The 17,061-nt window shown below is 36.3% G+C and overlaps 1 protein-coding gene across 3 annotated transcripts in view; it reads right to left on the bottom strand.

Moving 5' to 3' along the window:
• The window catches only part of USP24 (ubiquitin specific peptidase 24), a 136,385-nt gene that overhangs the window by 111,405 nt on the left and 7,919 nt on the right, over nt 1–17,061 (bottom strand). The gene's annotated exons all lie outside the window — the stretch shown is intronic.

The following is a 17,061-nucleotide window of genomic DNA, read 5'->3' as shown; positions in this document are numbered from 1 at the left end:
ATATCCATTTGTAGGATACACACTGAAGTATTTAAGGGTAAAGGTGTATCATGTCTTTATTCTCAAACATTTCAGAAAAAAACAAAATACACATATATTAATACTTTGATATACACATGTACATTATACATATATGGGTATTTACATATACAGAAAGAAAGAATAATAAAGAGAATGTGATAAAATGTTAATATTTTAAGAACTTCAACAAAGTTTATATAAGAATTTCAGATTTATTATGGCTATTTATAAAGATTTACAGAAACGTTGCAAAAATAGTGCTATTCTTACAACTTTTTTGTAAGCCTGGAATTATTTCAGAAGCAAAATAACTTAGTATGATATATATTAAAATACAGATTTTTGAAGAACCTAATAAATTAGAGAGGTAGGGATTCACCTGTAGTGGTTTAAAAAAAAGGGTGTATGTTCTACTGAAGAACCCCATTCCATTTGGTAACAATTTGGTTTGTAAATACCTTTATGCTTTTGTCTTAAATTACCAAATAAGTAATATATATTCATTGCAGAAAATACAGAAAATATGAATAGCAAAAAATAAAACCCATCATTAATTTCACCATTTAAAAATTAATCACACTGACATTTTAATAAATATTTTTCCAGTAAAAGCCTTTTCTTTATGGATTTTTTTCTTAAAAATTCACAAATGTGGAATTAACTTTATTTGCATCACCTCCATGGCCCATCATCATCCTCTCATTAAAGACAGTATTAACGGAGTCTTTCTTCTCCTGCTGCTGCTAAGTCACATCAGTCGTGTCCGACTCTGTGCGACCCCATAGACGGCAGCCCAACAGGCTCCTCTGTCCCTGGGATTCTCCAGGCAAGAATATTGGAGTGGGTTGCCACTGCCTTCTCCAATGCATGAAAGTGAAAAGTGAAAGTGAAGTTGCTCAGTCATGTCCGACTCTTAGCGACCCCATGGACTATAAGCCTACCAGGCTCCTCTGTCCATGGGATTCTCCAGGCAAGAGTACTGGAGTGGAGTGCCATTGCCTTCTCCGTTTCTTCTCCTATCTTGATTCAAAAGACAGATGCATAAAGCAATAATTGCAAAACTGTGTTAATGGGCTTATAATAACTACAGATGTGACCTATATGATAATAACAGCACAAAGGAGGGGTGAGAGAACAGAGTTATATTGCAGGAATGTTTTGTACGCTACTGAAATTAAGTTGGCATTAACCCAAATTACACTGTTATAGATTAAGATGTTAAAAGTAATCTATGGGGCAACCACTAATAAAATAACTTTAAAAATTACACAGTGAAAGAAAAAACAAGGGAATTAAAACAGCAGACTGGAAAATATCTACTTAAAGCCAAACAGGGTGGCAATGGAGGATTAGAGGCTCAAAAGGGCATAAAACAGAAGACAAATAGCAAAATGGCAGTTGTAAACCTTGTTTTATCAAATAATTATATTGTTATAATTACCAGTAATATATTAAATGAATATGGACTAAAGGCTCTAACCAAAAGGCAGAGATTTGCAGAATGGTTTTTTAAAAGTGGACTGAACTGCATGCTGTCCACAACAGATACGCTTTACATTTGAAGACACAAAGAGGTTGAAACAAAAGGATGTAAAAAGACATGTACACACAGAGGCTGGAGCGGCTGTATCAGCATCAAACAGAACCCAGGCACGCCTTGTTTCACACTGCTTTGCTTCGTTGTGCTTGGCAGACATCGCGCTTTTTACAAATTGAAGGTTTGTGGCCACCCTGCATAGAGCAAGTCTATCAGCACTGTTTTCCCAAGAGCATTTGCTCAATTATATCTCTGTGTTTTGTTCATGCTATTGCTTCGTTCGTGACCGACTCTGTCCGACCCCATGGACTGTAGCCTGCCAGGCTCCTCTGTCCATGGGATTCTCCAGGCAAAGATACCGGAGTAGGTTGCCATTTCCTCCTCCAGGGATCTTCCCAACTCAGGGATCGAACCAGTGTCTCTTATGTCTCCTGTATTGGCAGGCAGGTTCTTTACCACTAGCGCCACCTGTTACATTTTGGCAATTCTTGCCAATATTTCAAACTTTTTCATTATTGTTACATTTGTTATGGTGATCTGTGATCAGTTATCTTTGATATTACTATTGTAATTGCTTTAGAGCACTATGAACTGTGCCTGTTTAGAAGAGCAAAAAATAAATGTATGTGTTCTGACTGCTTCACCAACTGGTTATCTCTGGTTTCTCTCCCACTCCTCTCTCCCACTCCCACTCAAGCTACCTTGTCCCTGAGACATAAGAGTATTAAAATTTAAGCCAACTAACAGCCCTGCAATCGCCTCCACACATTCAAGTGAAAGGAAGAGTGAGTAGCACATCTCTCACTTTAAATCAAAAGTTAGAAATGATTAAGCTGAGTGAGAAAGGCAAGTTGAAAGCTAAGTCGGCTGAAAGATAGGTGTCTTGTACCAAACTGTTAGCCAAGTTGTGAATGCAAAGGAAAAGTTGTTGAAGGAAATTAAAAGTGTTACTCCAGTGAACACACAAACGCCAAGAAAGCCAAACAGCCTTATTGCTGACAGGGAGAAAGTTTCAGAGGTCCAGGTAGAAGATCAAACTGGCCACAACATTCCCATAAGCCAAAGCCTAAATTACAGCAAGGCCCTAACTCTATTCAGTTCTACAAAGGCTGAGAGAGATGAGAAAGCTGCAGAAGTTTGAGGCTAGCAGAGGTTGCTTCATGAAGTTGAAGGAAAGAAGCCATACATAATACAAAATTGAAAGGTGAAGTAGCAAGTGGTGATGTGGAAGCTACAACAAGCTATCCAGAATATCTAACTAAGGTAATTAAAGAAGGTGACTACACTAACAACAGATTTTCAGTGCAGACAAAATAGCCTCATATTGGAAGAAGATGACATCCAGGACTTGCACTACTAGAGAGGAGAAATCAATGCTTGGGATTAAAGCTTCAAAAGACAAAGTGACTCACAGACACAGAGAACAAACTAGTGGTTACCAGTGTAGGGGACAGAGAATATAAGGGTGAGGAGAGTGAGGTACAAACTAAGAGTGTAAGACTGGCTCAAAGGTGTATTGCACAACACAGGGAATATAGCCAACATTTTGTAATAACTGTAAATGGAAAGTAACCTTTTTTTTTAAGGCATTTATGTTTCACTTTTTTTTTTTCATTTATTTTTATTAGTTGGAGGCTAATTACTTTACAATATTGTAGTGGTTTTTGCCATACATTGACATGAATCAGCCATGGATTTACATGTGTTCCCCATCCCGATCCCCCCTCCCGCCTCCCTCCCCATCCCATCCCTCTGGGTCTTCCCAGTGCACCAGCCCTGAGCACTTGTCTCATGCATCCGGAAAGTAACCTTGAATAGAATTTGTATCCTACTGTTGTGTGAAACTGTATAAATCTTAATTATGTTGAATTGGTTCAGAGCGCTTTTCAGGTCTACTATATCATTCTACTTCTCTGTATAGTCTATTAATTTTTGAGAGTTTGATATTGAAATTCCAACTAAAAATCTACTAAAAATATATCTATTTAAAAAGACAATTGTAATATATAGTGGAACTACATGTAACCTTGTTCTGTATTTTCCAAGTCTCCTGTAAACATGTTATCATATTTTCATAATTTAAATAAAAATGTTAAAAAAATAAAAGCAAAAAAGAAGAAAAAAATTAATGGTTAATTAAACAAGGAAATATACCTCTCTTCCACCACCAAAAAAAAGAAAAAGAAAAGAAAAGCTGACTCGCTCATGAGGGACTAAAGAAGCTGGTGATTCGAAGTAGAAGCCAATGCTCATTTGTGATTCTAAAGATCATAGGGCCCTTAAGAATTATGCTAAATCTACTCTGCCTGTGCTCTACAAGTGGAACAACAAAGCCTAGATGACAGCACACCTGTTAACAACATGGTTTACTGAATATTTAAAACCCATTGCTGAGACCTACTACTCAGGAGAAAATTCCTTTCAAAATATTATTGCTCACTGACAATGCACTTGGTCACCGAAAAGCTCTGATGGAGATGTATAATGAGATTAATGTTGTTTTCATGCCTGTGGATAAACTTTCCATTCTGCAGCCCATGGATCAAGGAGTAATCTTACCTTTCAAGTCTTATTATTTAAGAAATACCTTTTGTAAGGCTTTAGTGCCACAGATAGTTGATTCCTCTGATAGATCTGGGCAAAAGAAATTAAAAATCATTTGGGAAGGAGTCACCATTCTACATGCCATTAAGAACATTCATAATTCATGGGAAGAGGACAAAATATCAACACTAACACAAGTTAGGAAGAAGCTGACTTCAACCCTCATGAATGACTTTGAGGGGTTCAAGACTTCAGTGGAGGAAGTCACTGCAGACGTGGTGGACACAGCAAGAGAAACTAGAATTAGAAGCTGAGTTGAAGATGTGACTAAGTTGTTGCAATCTCATGATAAAAGCTGAACAGATGATGAGTTACTTCTAATGGAGGAGCAAAGAGAATAGTTTCTTGATGAAATCTGCTCCTGGTAAAGATCCTGTGAAGATTGTTGAGATGTCAACAAGAGTCAGAATATTTATAAACTTTGATAAAAAAGCAGTGGCAAGTTTGAGAAGATTGATTCCAATTTTGTAAGAAGTTCTTCTAATAAAATGCTATCAATCAGCACTGTATGTTACAGAGAATCCATTCATGAAACAGTGTCAAAACTGATGCAGCAAACTTCATTGTTCTTATTTTAAGAAAATGCCACAGCTACCCATACCTTCAATAACCACCACCCTCATCAGTAGGCAGTTATTCACAGGGAGGCAAAAAATATATATTATGACTTACTGAAGGCTCAGATGATGGTGAGAGTTTTCGAGCAATACAGTATTGTAAAACTGAGGTATGTACATTTTTTTAGACATAATGCTGTTTTTCTTGTTTAGTCGCTAAGTTGTGTCTGACTCTTTGCAACCCCATGGATTATATACAGCCTGCCAGGCTCCTCTGTCCTCCACTATCCCTGAGTTTGCTCAAATTCATGTCCATTGAGTTGGTGATACTCTCTAACCATCTCATCCCCTGCTGCCCCCTTCACATTTTGCCTTCAATCTTTCCCAGCATCAGGATCTTTTTCAATGAGTTGGTTCTACACATCAAGTGGCCAAAGTATTGGATAGAATGCTACTGCGTATTTACTGATGACAGTATAATATAAACATCTTTTTTAGGTACTAGGAAACCAAAAAGTTCATGTGACTCACTCGATTGCGGTATTTGCTTTACTTCAGTGGCGTGGAACTAAAACCACAGTATCACCAAGGTATGCCTACAGATGTCAAGATAAGAAATATATTACTAGAGACAAAGAAGGACGCTTCACAATGACAGAAACAAAGGTCAATAAAAACAGGAAGATAAAAGAACGTAAAAAGACACACTATGAAAACAGAAACCAAGAGAGAGCTGAAGTGATTATGCAAATATTGGAAAAAAATAGAAGTTATGTGAAAATTTATTACTAAATATAAGGAAGGATGGCCATAACAGTTCTAAACAAATACACATCTCATGACAGAGACCCAAAGCATAGGAAGTAAAAACTGACCGAACTAAAGAAAAATACACAATTCAACAAGAGAGTTGGAGACTTTCACTTTCAATAATAGCTAGAACTAGATAGAGGTCAACAAAAAAATTAGTACTACAAACCAAGTATACCTAAAAGACATTTACAGAATCCTCCACTCCATAACAGCTGCAGGATATACATTCTTTTCAAGTCCACAGGAAACATTCTCCAGGATACAGTACATGTTAGGCTATAAAACAAGTCTCAGTCTATTTGGAGGGATTAAAATCATACAACATATGTTCTCTGACCACAATGGAATGAACTTAAAAATCAACAGCAGAAGGAAATCCAAAAATATGTGAAAATTAAATAATATATATAAAATGGACAAAGACATCCCAAGAAAAATAAAACTACAGCCCAATGATCCTAGGAATATAAACACAAAAATCCTTAATAATAAACTAGCAAACTGAATCATAAAAAGGATTGTAGACCAAGTATGCACACAAGGTTGGTTCAGCATACAATAGTAAATCAATACAATGTTGTGAACAGTCACAGAATAAAGATAAAAAATCACAGTCATTTCAATAAATGCAGAAAAAATATTCACAAAATCCATCACCTTGTCATAACAGTAACAGAAAAAAAATCAACAAATAAATAAAATGGAATTTCTTCAACCTGATGAAAGGCATCTACAAAAACCCTACAATTAACATCATACTTAACTGAGAAAGGCTGAATGTTTTCCTCTAAAATCAGAAACAAGGATGCCTGTTCACCAGCTTTCATTCAACATTGTACTAGAGATTCTAGCCAGGGCAATTAGGCAAGACGAGAAATCAAAGGCATTCATTCAGATTGAAAAGGATGAAGTAAAACTATTTCTATTCACTCATTACATGATCTTGTAGGTAGAAAATTCTAAGGAATTTATGAAAAAATAAACCATTAGAACCAATAACTGAGTTCAGCAAGCTGCAGAATAAAACATCAATATCTAAAATTCAATTATATTTCTATACACTAATGAACAATCTTAAAATTAAGAAAACAATTCCATTTACAATAACATCAAAAAGAAATAAAATACTTACGAAGTACACTGAAGATTTATACACTGAAACCTACAGAACATTATGGAGAGAAACTAAATTAAATAAATGCAAAGACAGTCCATGTTCATGGACTGAAATTTAATACTGTTAAAAAAAAGGGCAATATTCCCCAAATTAGTCTACAGATTCAACTCAATCAGCATCAAAATTTCAGCTTATTTTGCAAAAACTTGACAGGCTAACTCTAAAACTCACATAGAAATGCAAAGAACCCTGTATAACCAAAATAATCTTGAAAAAGAATAGTTTGAGGATTCACACTTTCAACTTTCAGAACTTATTATAAAGCTACAGTAATCAAGACAATGTGGTACTGGCATAAAGATACACATACAGGGAATTCCCTGGAGGTCCAGTAGTTAGGACTCCATGCTTTCACTGCTGAAGGAGCAAGTTCAACCTCTGATTGGGAGCTAAGATCCTACAAGCCACGTGGCACAGCCAAAAATATAAAAAGGCACACATACAGAAAATGGAATCTAATTGAAATTCCATACACAAGCCCTTATATATGTGGCCAATTCTCCCTCAACAAGAGAGATAATACAATTTAATCTCTGACAAAGGCATAAAAGCAACTCAGCGGAGGAAGGTTAGCTTTTTTAACAAATCAAACTGAGACGACCGTTAAGACACAGGCAAACGAATAAGACTGAACCCCAATTTCACACCATATAAAAAATTAACTTTTTTTTTTCTAGAGTATCAGTTACATTTATTTATTTTTTCCCGTTTATTTTTATTAGTTTGAGGCTAATTACTTTACAATATTGTAGTGGTTTCTGCCATACATTGACATGAATCAGCCATGGATTTACATGTATTCCCCATCCCGATCCCCCCTCCCACCTCCCTCTCCACCCGATCCCTCTGGGTTTCCCAGTGCACCAGGCCCGAGCATCCAACCTGGGCTGGTGATCTGTTTCACCCTTGATAATATACATGTTTCGATGCTGTTCTCTCAGAACATCCTACCCGCGCCTTCTCCCACAGAGTCCAAAAGTCTGTTCTGTACATCTGTGTCTCTTTTTCTGTTTTGCATATAGGGTTATCACTACCATCTTTCTAAATTCCATATATGCGTTAGTATACTGTATTGGTCTTTATCTTTCTGGCTCACTTCACTCTGTATAATGGACTCCAGTTTTATCCATCTCATTAGAACGGATTCAAATGAATTCTTTTTAATGGCTGAGTAATATTCCATGGTATATATGTACCACAGCTTCCTTATCCATTCGTCTGCTGATGGGCATCTAGGTTGCTTCCATGTCCTGGCTATTATAAACAGTGCTGCGATGAACATTGGGGTGCACGTGTCTCTTTCAATTCTGGTTTCCTCGGTGTGTATGCCCAGAAGTGGGATTGCTGGGTCATATGGCAGTTCTATTTCCAGTTTTTTAAGAAATCTCCACGCTGTTCTCCATAGCGGCTGTACTAGTTTGCATTCCCAACAGTGTAAGAGGGTTCCCTTTTCTCCACACCCTCTCCAGTATTTATTGCCTGTAGACTTTTGGATAGCAGCCATCCTGACTGGCGTGTAATGGTATCTTATTGTGGCTTTGATTTGCATTTCTCTGATAATGAGTGATGCTGAGCATCTTTTCAAGTGTTTGTTAGCCATCTGTATGTCTTCTTTGGAGAAATGTCTGTTTAGTTCTTTGGCCCATTTTTTGATTGGGTCATTTATTTTTCTGGAATTGAGCTGCAGGAGTTGCTTGTATATTTTTGAGATTAATCCTTTATCTGTTGCTTCGTTTGCTATTATTTTCTCCCTTTCTGAAAGCTGTCTTTTCACCTTCTTTATAGTTTCCTTTGTTGTGCAAAAGTTTTTAAGTTTAATTAGGTCCCATTTGTGTACTTTTGCTTTTATTTCCAATATTCTGGGAGGTGGGTCATAGAGGATCCTGCTGTGATTTATGTTGGAGAGTGTTTTGCCTATGTTCTTCTCTAGGAGTTTTATTATAGTTTCTGGTCTTACATTTAGATGTTTAATCCATTTTGAGTTTAATTTTGTGTATGGTGTTAGAGAGTTTTCTAATTTCATTCTTTTACAAGTGGTTGACCAGTTTTCCCAGCACCACTTGTTAAAGAGGTTGTCTTTTTTCCACTGTATATCCTTGGCAAGCAGATTCTTTATCACTAGCGCCATCAACAAAATTAGATGTTTAAGGGAAACAGTATTATAAGCAGAAGGTTACAGAGCTTTCATATTTCAAAATGGTATTACTTTATTTTTCAAGTATAAAACTTTAACATTTTCAGCTTTTTTGACCATTTGAGGCAATGTCTTTTCTTTTTATTGTGACAGACCATCAATTTTATTTAAAATTGAAAGACATTTAAGTTTTGAAAATGCTTTACAGTATTTATGTAAATTTACCATGTTAGGGATGCACAATTCTGTCACTAAGGCAGAAAAGAAATGAGCTCACAAAAAAATCGTGAATATCACTTTTAACCTGAAAAATTTCTACTAACACTGAATCTTGTGTATCTGGTCATCCAAGAAAAATAACAAATGAGTTAATGCCCCACATTATGATTCCTAAACTAGACATTTTAAGATTAGAACCAAAACAATTGCTGGAAACATAATTGAGGCTATTTCCTAAAGAAGTAATTTTACTTATGCCCATAAATATAAATTAACACAAGTGTAAACAAGATCTCTGTAACTCCCATGATATTTGATAATGTCATAAACACACTAGAAATTCATATAGTTGTGATTATAACTTCATTATTGGCAAATGATTCGGAATTACTGTTTATCTATAAATGGGCTTAGCACTTTTAATTACTGGAAATAGTTTTTCACAGAATTGATAAACGCTGTCTCTGTATAGTGTAAATCTACCTCCACAGAGGTAGAGATCTTTAGATTTAACATGTAGATTATCTTGACAAAAATATTTCTTTGCATGAAATCTTCTATATTTACAGTTAGACATGAGCATATATGTCACTATCCATATCTAGAAACTTGCCTGTTTGAAAAATGCAGATGAACAAACATAAACACTGTATAGGCACTAACTTAATTGAGGGCTGAGTACACAAAATGGTATAATTTACTCAGCCTTTGCAACTGGCCTTTAAAATATTACTGTATAAGCATTAAGATTAGTAACAGAATTTTAATATTTACTTAGAAAACCATCTTCAAGTTCAAAGAAATTAACAAACCTCTTGCTCTTAAACTCAATTTAAACCTTCTTTGTTTAAAGAAGTGGAACCTACTGGAGTAAATACTGCCTGTTGTTCAGAGATAAGCTCTGTTCTGGTCTAGCCACTAACCCAACAAATACAGAAAAAAAAACCACAAAAACTTCAGGGATAGAAGATTGCCAACAGTGCTTAAAGTTTATGCTAATACTAAATTTGATTACTTAACTATTTTGTTAGCCAACAATGTACTCAAAAGAACTTCCAAATGTTTGATTAATGTACAGAAAAATGAAGATGCCAAATTGATGCCAAATCATTTTTCCATGATTTTTAAAAATGCATTTGTCCATTACCTATAATAAACAATTAGCACCATATATGTCAAGTGCTTAAGGAAAAAAAGATGAAAACATGAACATTTGATTGTAAGTCACTAACTTACAACTTTCTAATGAAAGTTGGGACTTCAGGCTCATCAGTATTATTTCAAATTTTTCAAAGCAATTCAGAGATAGTTCTATGCAAATCTATTAATAATATGATCTGTTATTCCAGACTAGATGATTCCTAAAATACTGCTTACTGAAGAAAGAGATGATGGACAAGTGCAGGTAGTTCCCAAGTCACTAATATACTCAAGTCTATCGGCAAATTGCTTTCTTGAAATTCATTTTCATTCCATATTATAAGCAGTAGAGAATTTCCTAACTGTTCTACAAAAGTGGATATTTCTCATGGTCCCTTTCTTTCATAACTCTTGGTGTTGATTCAATACACAAAAACAAGGTTTTCATGAGAAGTTGTCTTTGAATTCAAAGACATATGGGCTTCCCTGGTGGCTCAGATGGTAAGGAATCTACCTGCAATGCAGGAGACCCGAGTCTGATCCCGGGGTCAGAAAGATCCCCCGGGAGTGGAGAACGGGTACTTACTCCAGTATTCTTGCCTGGAGAATCCCATGGACAGAGAAGCTTGGTGAGTTACCGTCTGTGTGGTCACAAAGAGTTGGATATTACTGAGCAACATATAGGATTTATCCTTTATCATTTAGATTTAAGGTCTGAGATTTATATATTGTTGATCTCAGGAACAAAAAAGTTGGTAGCTATAGTTAGACCTTCAGTTTTAACAGACAGCAGGAAGGAGTGAGATGGTAAAGGGAGATTTAGATATATGCAGAGAAAAATGAGTGAGAGGCAAAGGAGAATTAGCATGTCTTCTGACTACTTAGCTACTCTGTGTTAGGGATGGTGCCCAACCCCACGAGGCAACGAGGCAAAATCTGTCATTGTGCTCAATATCTGTCATGGGCAAAACTGAGGCTCAAATAAGACAAGTTACTCAAATCTATTTCTTATGGTCTCTTGCCTAATGCTAACAGTCACTCATGGATTCAGAATGGGATGAGAATTCAGATCAAGGTTTCTCCAAATCTCATATTCTAGATTAAGCGCTCTGGAGGTATTCCAGTTCCTCCTAAAACTGGTAGGAGGGCTCAGTCCCTAAAAGCATCACTCCAGAATGGAGGTAAATTGTTATTAAAAAAACAACCAAACAAAAATTTTATATAATGTAGCCTAAGCTAAGAGTTGACAAGGTAAGAGAGAATTGATTCTTAACTGCTTTTCTTCCAAAGCACTCATATTTCTTATAAGGTCCACTAATATTCCTAAAGTTTTAGGTAAGAGGTTTTCTAGGATAAACAAGTACCTTTTATTCTTAAATTCTGTTGAAATTTCCTTTACTATATATTCCCATGACAGATCTAAATGTTGATTCTGTCACCACCATCTGCTTGCTGTGTGACCTTGAGTAAGCTTCTTAACCTCTCTATGTGCTGTAGTTTTCTCAACAGAAAGCAGAGAACAGTGCCTGCCTTGCAGGATTACTATGCAGATAGGAGAGCATCCTTGTAGAAGACCAACTACCACAAACAGGCACATCCTACCCAGTGGCCCAGACCGCTCTTCCAGCTTCAGATGAGTGTTTCTATATTCCTGTCAGACTCTTCAACTTCCACGAAGAACTCAGTGTTCTAATTTGAATATGTTTCTTCTCTGAAGAAACTATCCCTGGTCTCTGAAACTTAGTGTCATCTTCCCAACTAGTCAGTCCCCATACCACAGTGATTCTACCTCAGAAATTTCTCCTCAATAGTCCCTCCTGGCCGACCACCACCGTGGCTGAGACCCAGACTGCAGCCAACACTCATAAACAGGACTGCGTCCCTACCACTGCTCTAGCCCGACTCTTGTGTCCTCTTCAAAATGCCAGTGATCTTTCTTAACAAAACAAAAACTAAACTAAACCAGGAAAAGGGATCTGATCCCATCACTTGCTTGCTCTAAACCTCCTTTAGAACCCAGCTGCCTTAAGTACCTAGAAAGTAAAAGCAGGTCTCCAGCACTTGACTGGCATGCAAAGCTCTTCACCATCTGACCACAACCTACAAACAGAACCTCATCTGCTTCTCTGCTAAACCCTTCTGCTCTAACCACACTGAACTCCTAGGCCCCTGAGCACACAGAACTTGCCGTGATACCATGCTACCTCCATGCTCTTTCCTCTGCCTAGAGTGCTTTTTCTCCAACACAGTAAATTACTACTTTTATTTTGCTATAGACTGCATGTTTGTGTCACTTCAAAGTTCATATGCTGAAACTGAATCCCTGATGTGAAGGTATTTGGAGATGGGGTCTTTAGCAGGTGAGTCATGAGAGCTGTGTTCTTTTCAGAGAGACCAGAGAGCGCTCCCTTGGCCCTTTCACCATGTGAGGTTAAAGCAAGGAGACAGTTGTCCATGAATCTGGAAGCAGGTCCTCAACAGACACCAAAGCTGCTGGCACCTTGATCCTGGACTTCCCAACCCCCAGAACTATGAGAAATTAATTTCTGTTGTTTACAAGCCATCCATTCTATGGTATTTTAATATAGTACCCTGAATAGACTAAAACAGTCTTTACAATCAGTTCAAGTATCATTTCTCTAATAAATTTTTCAAGATTCCTCCAGACTAAGGTATTCTGTCTTCTGTTTTTATACTGAATTCCCATTCAGTACTATCTAGAAGCTGTGAATACATCAATGAATAAGACAAACACATCCTGCCTTTGAAGCTTTGAGATAACACTACCTATCAGAAAAGACAATCACATAAGGGATTATAATTTCTTATAAGGAGCATGCTATAATAACAAGAGTATTATGAAAGCACATTCAAAGGGGAACCTGGTTTGGTTAACATCTGGAATTTCATGGGACTCATGAGACTGAAATAGGAGGATGTTCAATATCTAACTCTGCCAACTACAAGCTTGTGTTAAATCTACTTTGTGGAGAAAGGATCAAGCACAAGGATCAAACTGATGTCACAGAGCGCTGTTGGACTAACTCTCCTGGTCCAATGACAAGAGAACTCCCCTTTTCTTAGTGGTGAAGGTTGAGGGGAACAGGCAAGGTAGAAGGAAACGCATGTGTATAGGCTGGGAGTCACAAAAGAACTTGGCATGTTTTAAGGCTAACTTTTTTAAATGGATCCTTTAAGAGTAAATCAACACACACTATGTTTTATTTCTGTATTCATCAAAGTATATAATTAATGCAAGTGTCATGTTTTTAAGAGTATTAATATCCTTTCAAACTATCATTCAAAATATTTTTATTTCAAACCTACAAGTGTATAATATTTCCCAGTGGATATTTATGATAATCACTGTATTCGATACACATAGAACAAAAAGGCAGTTTTAAGAAAATAAAAGATAATACAAATTAAGCATACGTTATTCCAATAAATTTATATACTAACTATCAAGCTTACTGTAAAATATCAGTACCCATGTACAACTGTGGACACTCAGGCAGGGGATCACTAATCCTTGTCAGGTTTACAAAGATGCTAAGTAGACAGATGGAACAGCCCCTTCACAAATGACAGCGCTTCTTCAATCTTCCTCTCCTCAACCCTCACCACCTTTTATAAACTTATCAACAGCTGCTGACATTAGAAAGTGCTGAATGAGAAAGCAAGGTAGACAAGGTAAACATCTTCAAGGGGGAAAAATGAATCAAATGTCAACTTTTTGCCCCCTAACTGAAACTAGTATCTAACAAAGGAAATGGTGGTAATGAAGATACAGCAAGCTTATGAGGAAGGATATACTAAAGATGAGTTACAAGTAAAAGACTTCCTCATGTCAGAAAGACAGTTTGGTCAAGTATACAAAATGCTTCTTGAGAAGCAGAAGGCTAGTTCCCTTCCTGACTTTGCTAATGATCTGAGTCAAGGTCCTTACCCCTAAACTGACGAGATGTAACATCACAAAATCCCGATGGTCTCTTCCAGCTTTGAAACAAATCTTCAACCTTAATCTTTACATTTACAACTTTTAACATTTTTACTGGGACAGAGAGAGGAGAGGACAGAAAATATTCTCAGTTCTACAGATAATTGCTCTGTTTTACGAAGTGTATCTTGCCAAGTATTCTTGATATTTCTCTACCGTGTTAAAATTACTGTGAACTGGGTGAATCCAAGGTAACTCAGCATGGATTGTGATATTTGATCCCTCTTAACAAATACTTGGAACTTCTTTACCACAGACATGCTTTATACTCCAACCATAAAAACCCCAAAGTAATGAAAAACAAACAGGATTTGCTTGTTATTCTCTACAGATGTCAGTATGTCATCACACATCTCATGAACCAATTGTTTTTTACGGTACAAGTTTTATATATTACACATACATTTTTTTGCCTGGTATAACTGAGAATACTGATTGCTTAACAGACAATGGCTATTTTCCCAAAACCAAATATGATATACAAACTAGTGAAACATAGGATGATCTGTTGCTACTGTTGTTTATATGTTTCATTTAAAAACATTTCAAATGAAGCAGAAGGAAATCTTACAAAATGAAAAGTACTAACATTTTAAAAGTATTATAGTATTTTAGTAAACAAAAAACACTCCAACATAAAACTAAACACCCCCTCACACACAAACATTGATAATAAACTAAGGATTCCTAATGTCATTAATAACAGACAAGTTTTTCATTTAGCTTTAAAAACAATCTTTTTCGGGGGCTATTATCAACAGTTATAAGAGAGTTTTAGCCTTACAAAAGGCCAGTTTCTAAAGCAATTTCTCTTTCCTGGGGGAAAAAATGCACAAATATGATTTTAGGACAAAACATAATGACATTTAGGTGAAATAATTAACACCATTCTTAAAAGAGGTTCTAGTTGAGAGAATCATTAAACTAATATTAAACATGCAACAAGTAAATAAACAGAAATTCTGTACATTCCATGGCACTAAAAGGAAGATCACTTGAAAAAACAGTATCACTTGGTTTCCTGGCAATGGATACTACTATAGATCAAATTACATCACAAAAAAATTCTTGAGGCACTACTCAAATGCTTTAGAGAGATCTAATCTCTTCATACTTAACCCACAACTCTTCAAGGCCTTAATTTTCTGAATTATAACATTATAATTTATTGGACACAGAGCAAAGGAAACCCATCAGCCTTGAAACTGTAACAGAGAAGGGACTCTGTGATTGGTTCACTCCTATATTCCCAACATCTACTCAGTGCCTAGCATACATTTAATGCTCAATAAAAACAAACTGAATGAAGGTAGATTTAAGTGTTTTATTGAATGGACTATTACCTGTCTTGCTGCTCTGACATTTTGGGTATAATGCCTGTTATTATCATTGGAATTTGATTTCTATCTTTATTTAATGTAAATAAGAGAACTCTTGTAAGAACTCTCTACTTTTTTCCAGTATTTTAAGAAAAATTCCAGAAACAGCAGTCTTGCCCTCTTAGAAATAAGTAAGTAGACGTGAAAGAGTACATTAAGGTGAACAAATGACCGGAAAGAGTCGTGAGTGGACTGTTTCTTGAAAACAGCTGCTGCTGCTAAGTCACGTCAGTCGTGTCTTCTTGAAAACAGCAGATGGGACTAAGTCTGGAGCCCACCAAGAGCCCAAAAATCATGAGTAGCAGTGCTCAGTTCAGTTCAGTTACTTAGTCCTGTCTGACTTTTTGCAACCCCACGGACCGCAGACCAGGCCTCCCTGTAGCAGTACTACAAGTCTGGGAAATCACAGGTGACAAGGGAAGGCCTTGTTGGCCAGGTATGCATCTCTATTCCATCCCTTTGGCAAAGCAAAGCTAAACAAAAAAATCTATGCTTTAAAAACAGCTGTTTCCAAGACAGAGTCATAGATCTCAGAGAGTCTCTAAAGGCTGGCAGGTTAATCTAAAGCTGAGTCCAAACATACCTGAGTCATAGATAACAAAGTCCTAAAATGAGTCAACAAGGCAAAATGCTCGCAAGATATTAGGTGAGGGATGGGGGGAACATGAAGAAAAGGAGAAAGGCAGGAAAAGCAACTAAACAGAAGCTCCATTAAAGCTCAAACTGTGACTCAAATTCGAAAAGTCCTGCTGAACCACATCTTCTGAGCCAGTTTTCTTATAGCTAGAATTAGGACCTATCTAGTAAGTACATAATCAAATATGAAATTTAGATTTTAAAAAAAAGTTATACTGTTCCTGTTTTTCAGTTACATAAAACACAAAACCTTCCTATATTTAACTTTCCTCAGTTGCAAAGTTTTAAAACAATTTTAGAATCTAGGCAAAATTTTCCTAAGAATCATGAAATACTTTAACCAATTTTTAAAGCTATTTTCATTTTTAATGGACACCAGAGTTTGGTTTGTCTTCATTTAATAGAGTTTATATACCTTTAAAAAACTTAATCTTTTTTTAATTCAGTAAAACAGAAGAGAATTACCTGTGTACCCTATCACCCAAAAATAACAGCCATTAGTGTTTAGCACCAGTTTATTTAGAAAACCAAGTGCGTATGTTTACACATGCTATTTTCTGAAAGGCCTCATAGCTTTTAACTTCTCAAAGAGATTAAAGAATGAAAATTAACCACAGATTTAGTGTAAGATTCCCATTTCATGGATGAGAAAACTGAGGCTCAGAGAGGCAAACTGACTTGCCCAATAAACTTATAGTTTAGCAATCAACAAAACCCTGAAGAGAAATGTACTATCTCCCAAATTCCTGGTTTAATATTCTTTCAAATGCCATTTGATTTTTTATTTCCCTTCAGGTATTCCTTCTCCATTCATTTAGTTCTTTACCCAGTCAAACACTGTGAG

The sequence above is a fragment of the Cervus elaphus genome, chromosome 20, assembly GCF_910594005.1.
Source record: "Cervus elaphus chromosome 20, mCerEla1.1, whole genome shotgun sequence".
Taxonomy (NCBI): Eukaryota; Metazoa; Chordata; class Mammalia; order Artiodactyla; family Cervidae; genus Cervus; species Cervus elaphus.
The sequence above is the reverse complement of the archived record's forward strand: the minus strand, read 5'-3'. Positions and strand labels throughout refer to the sequence as shown.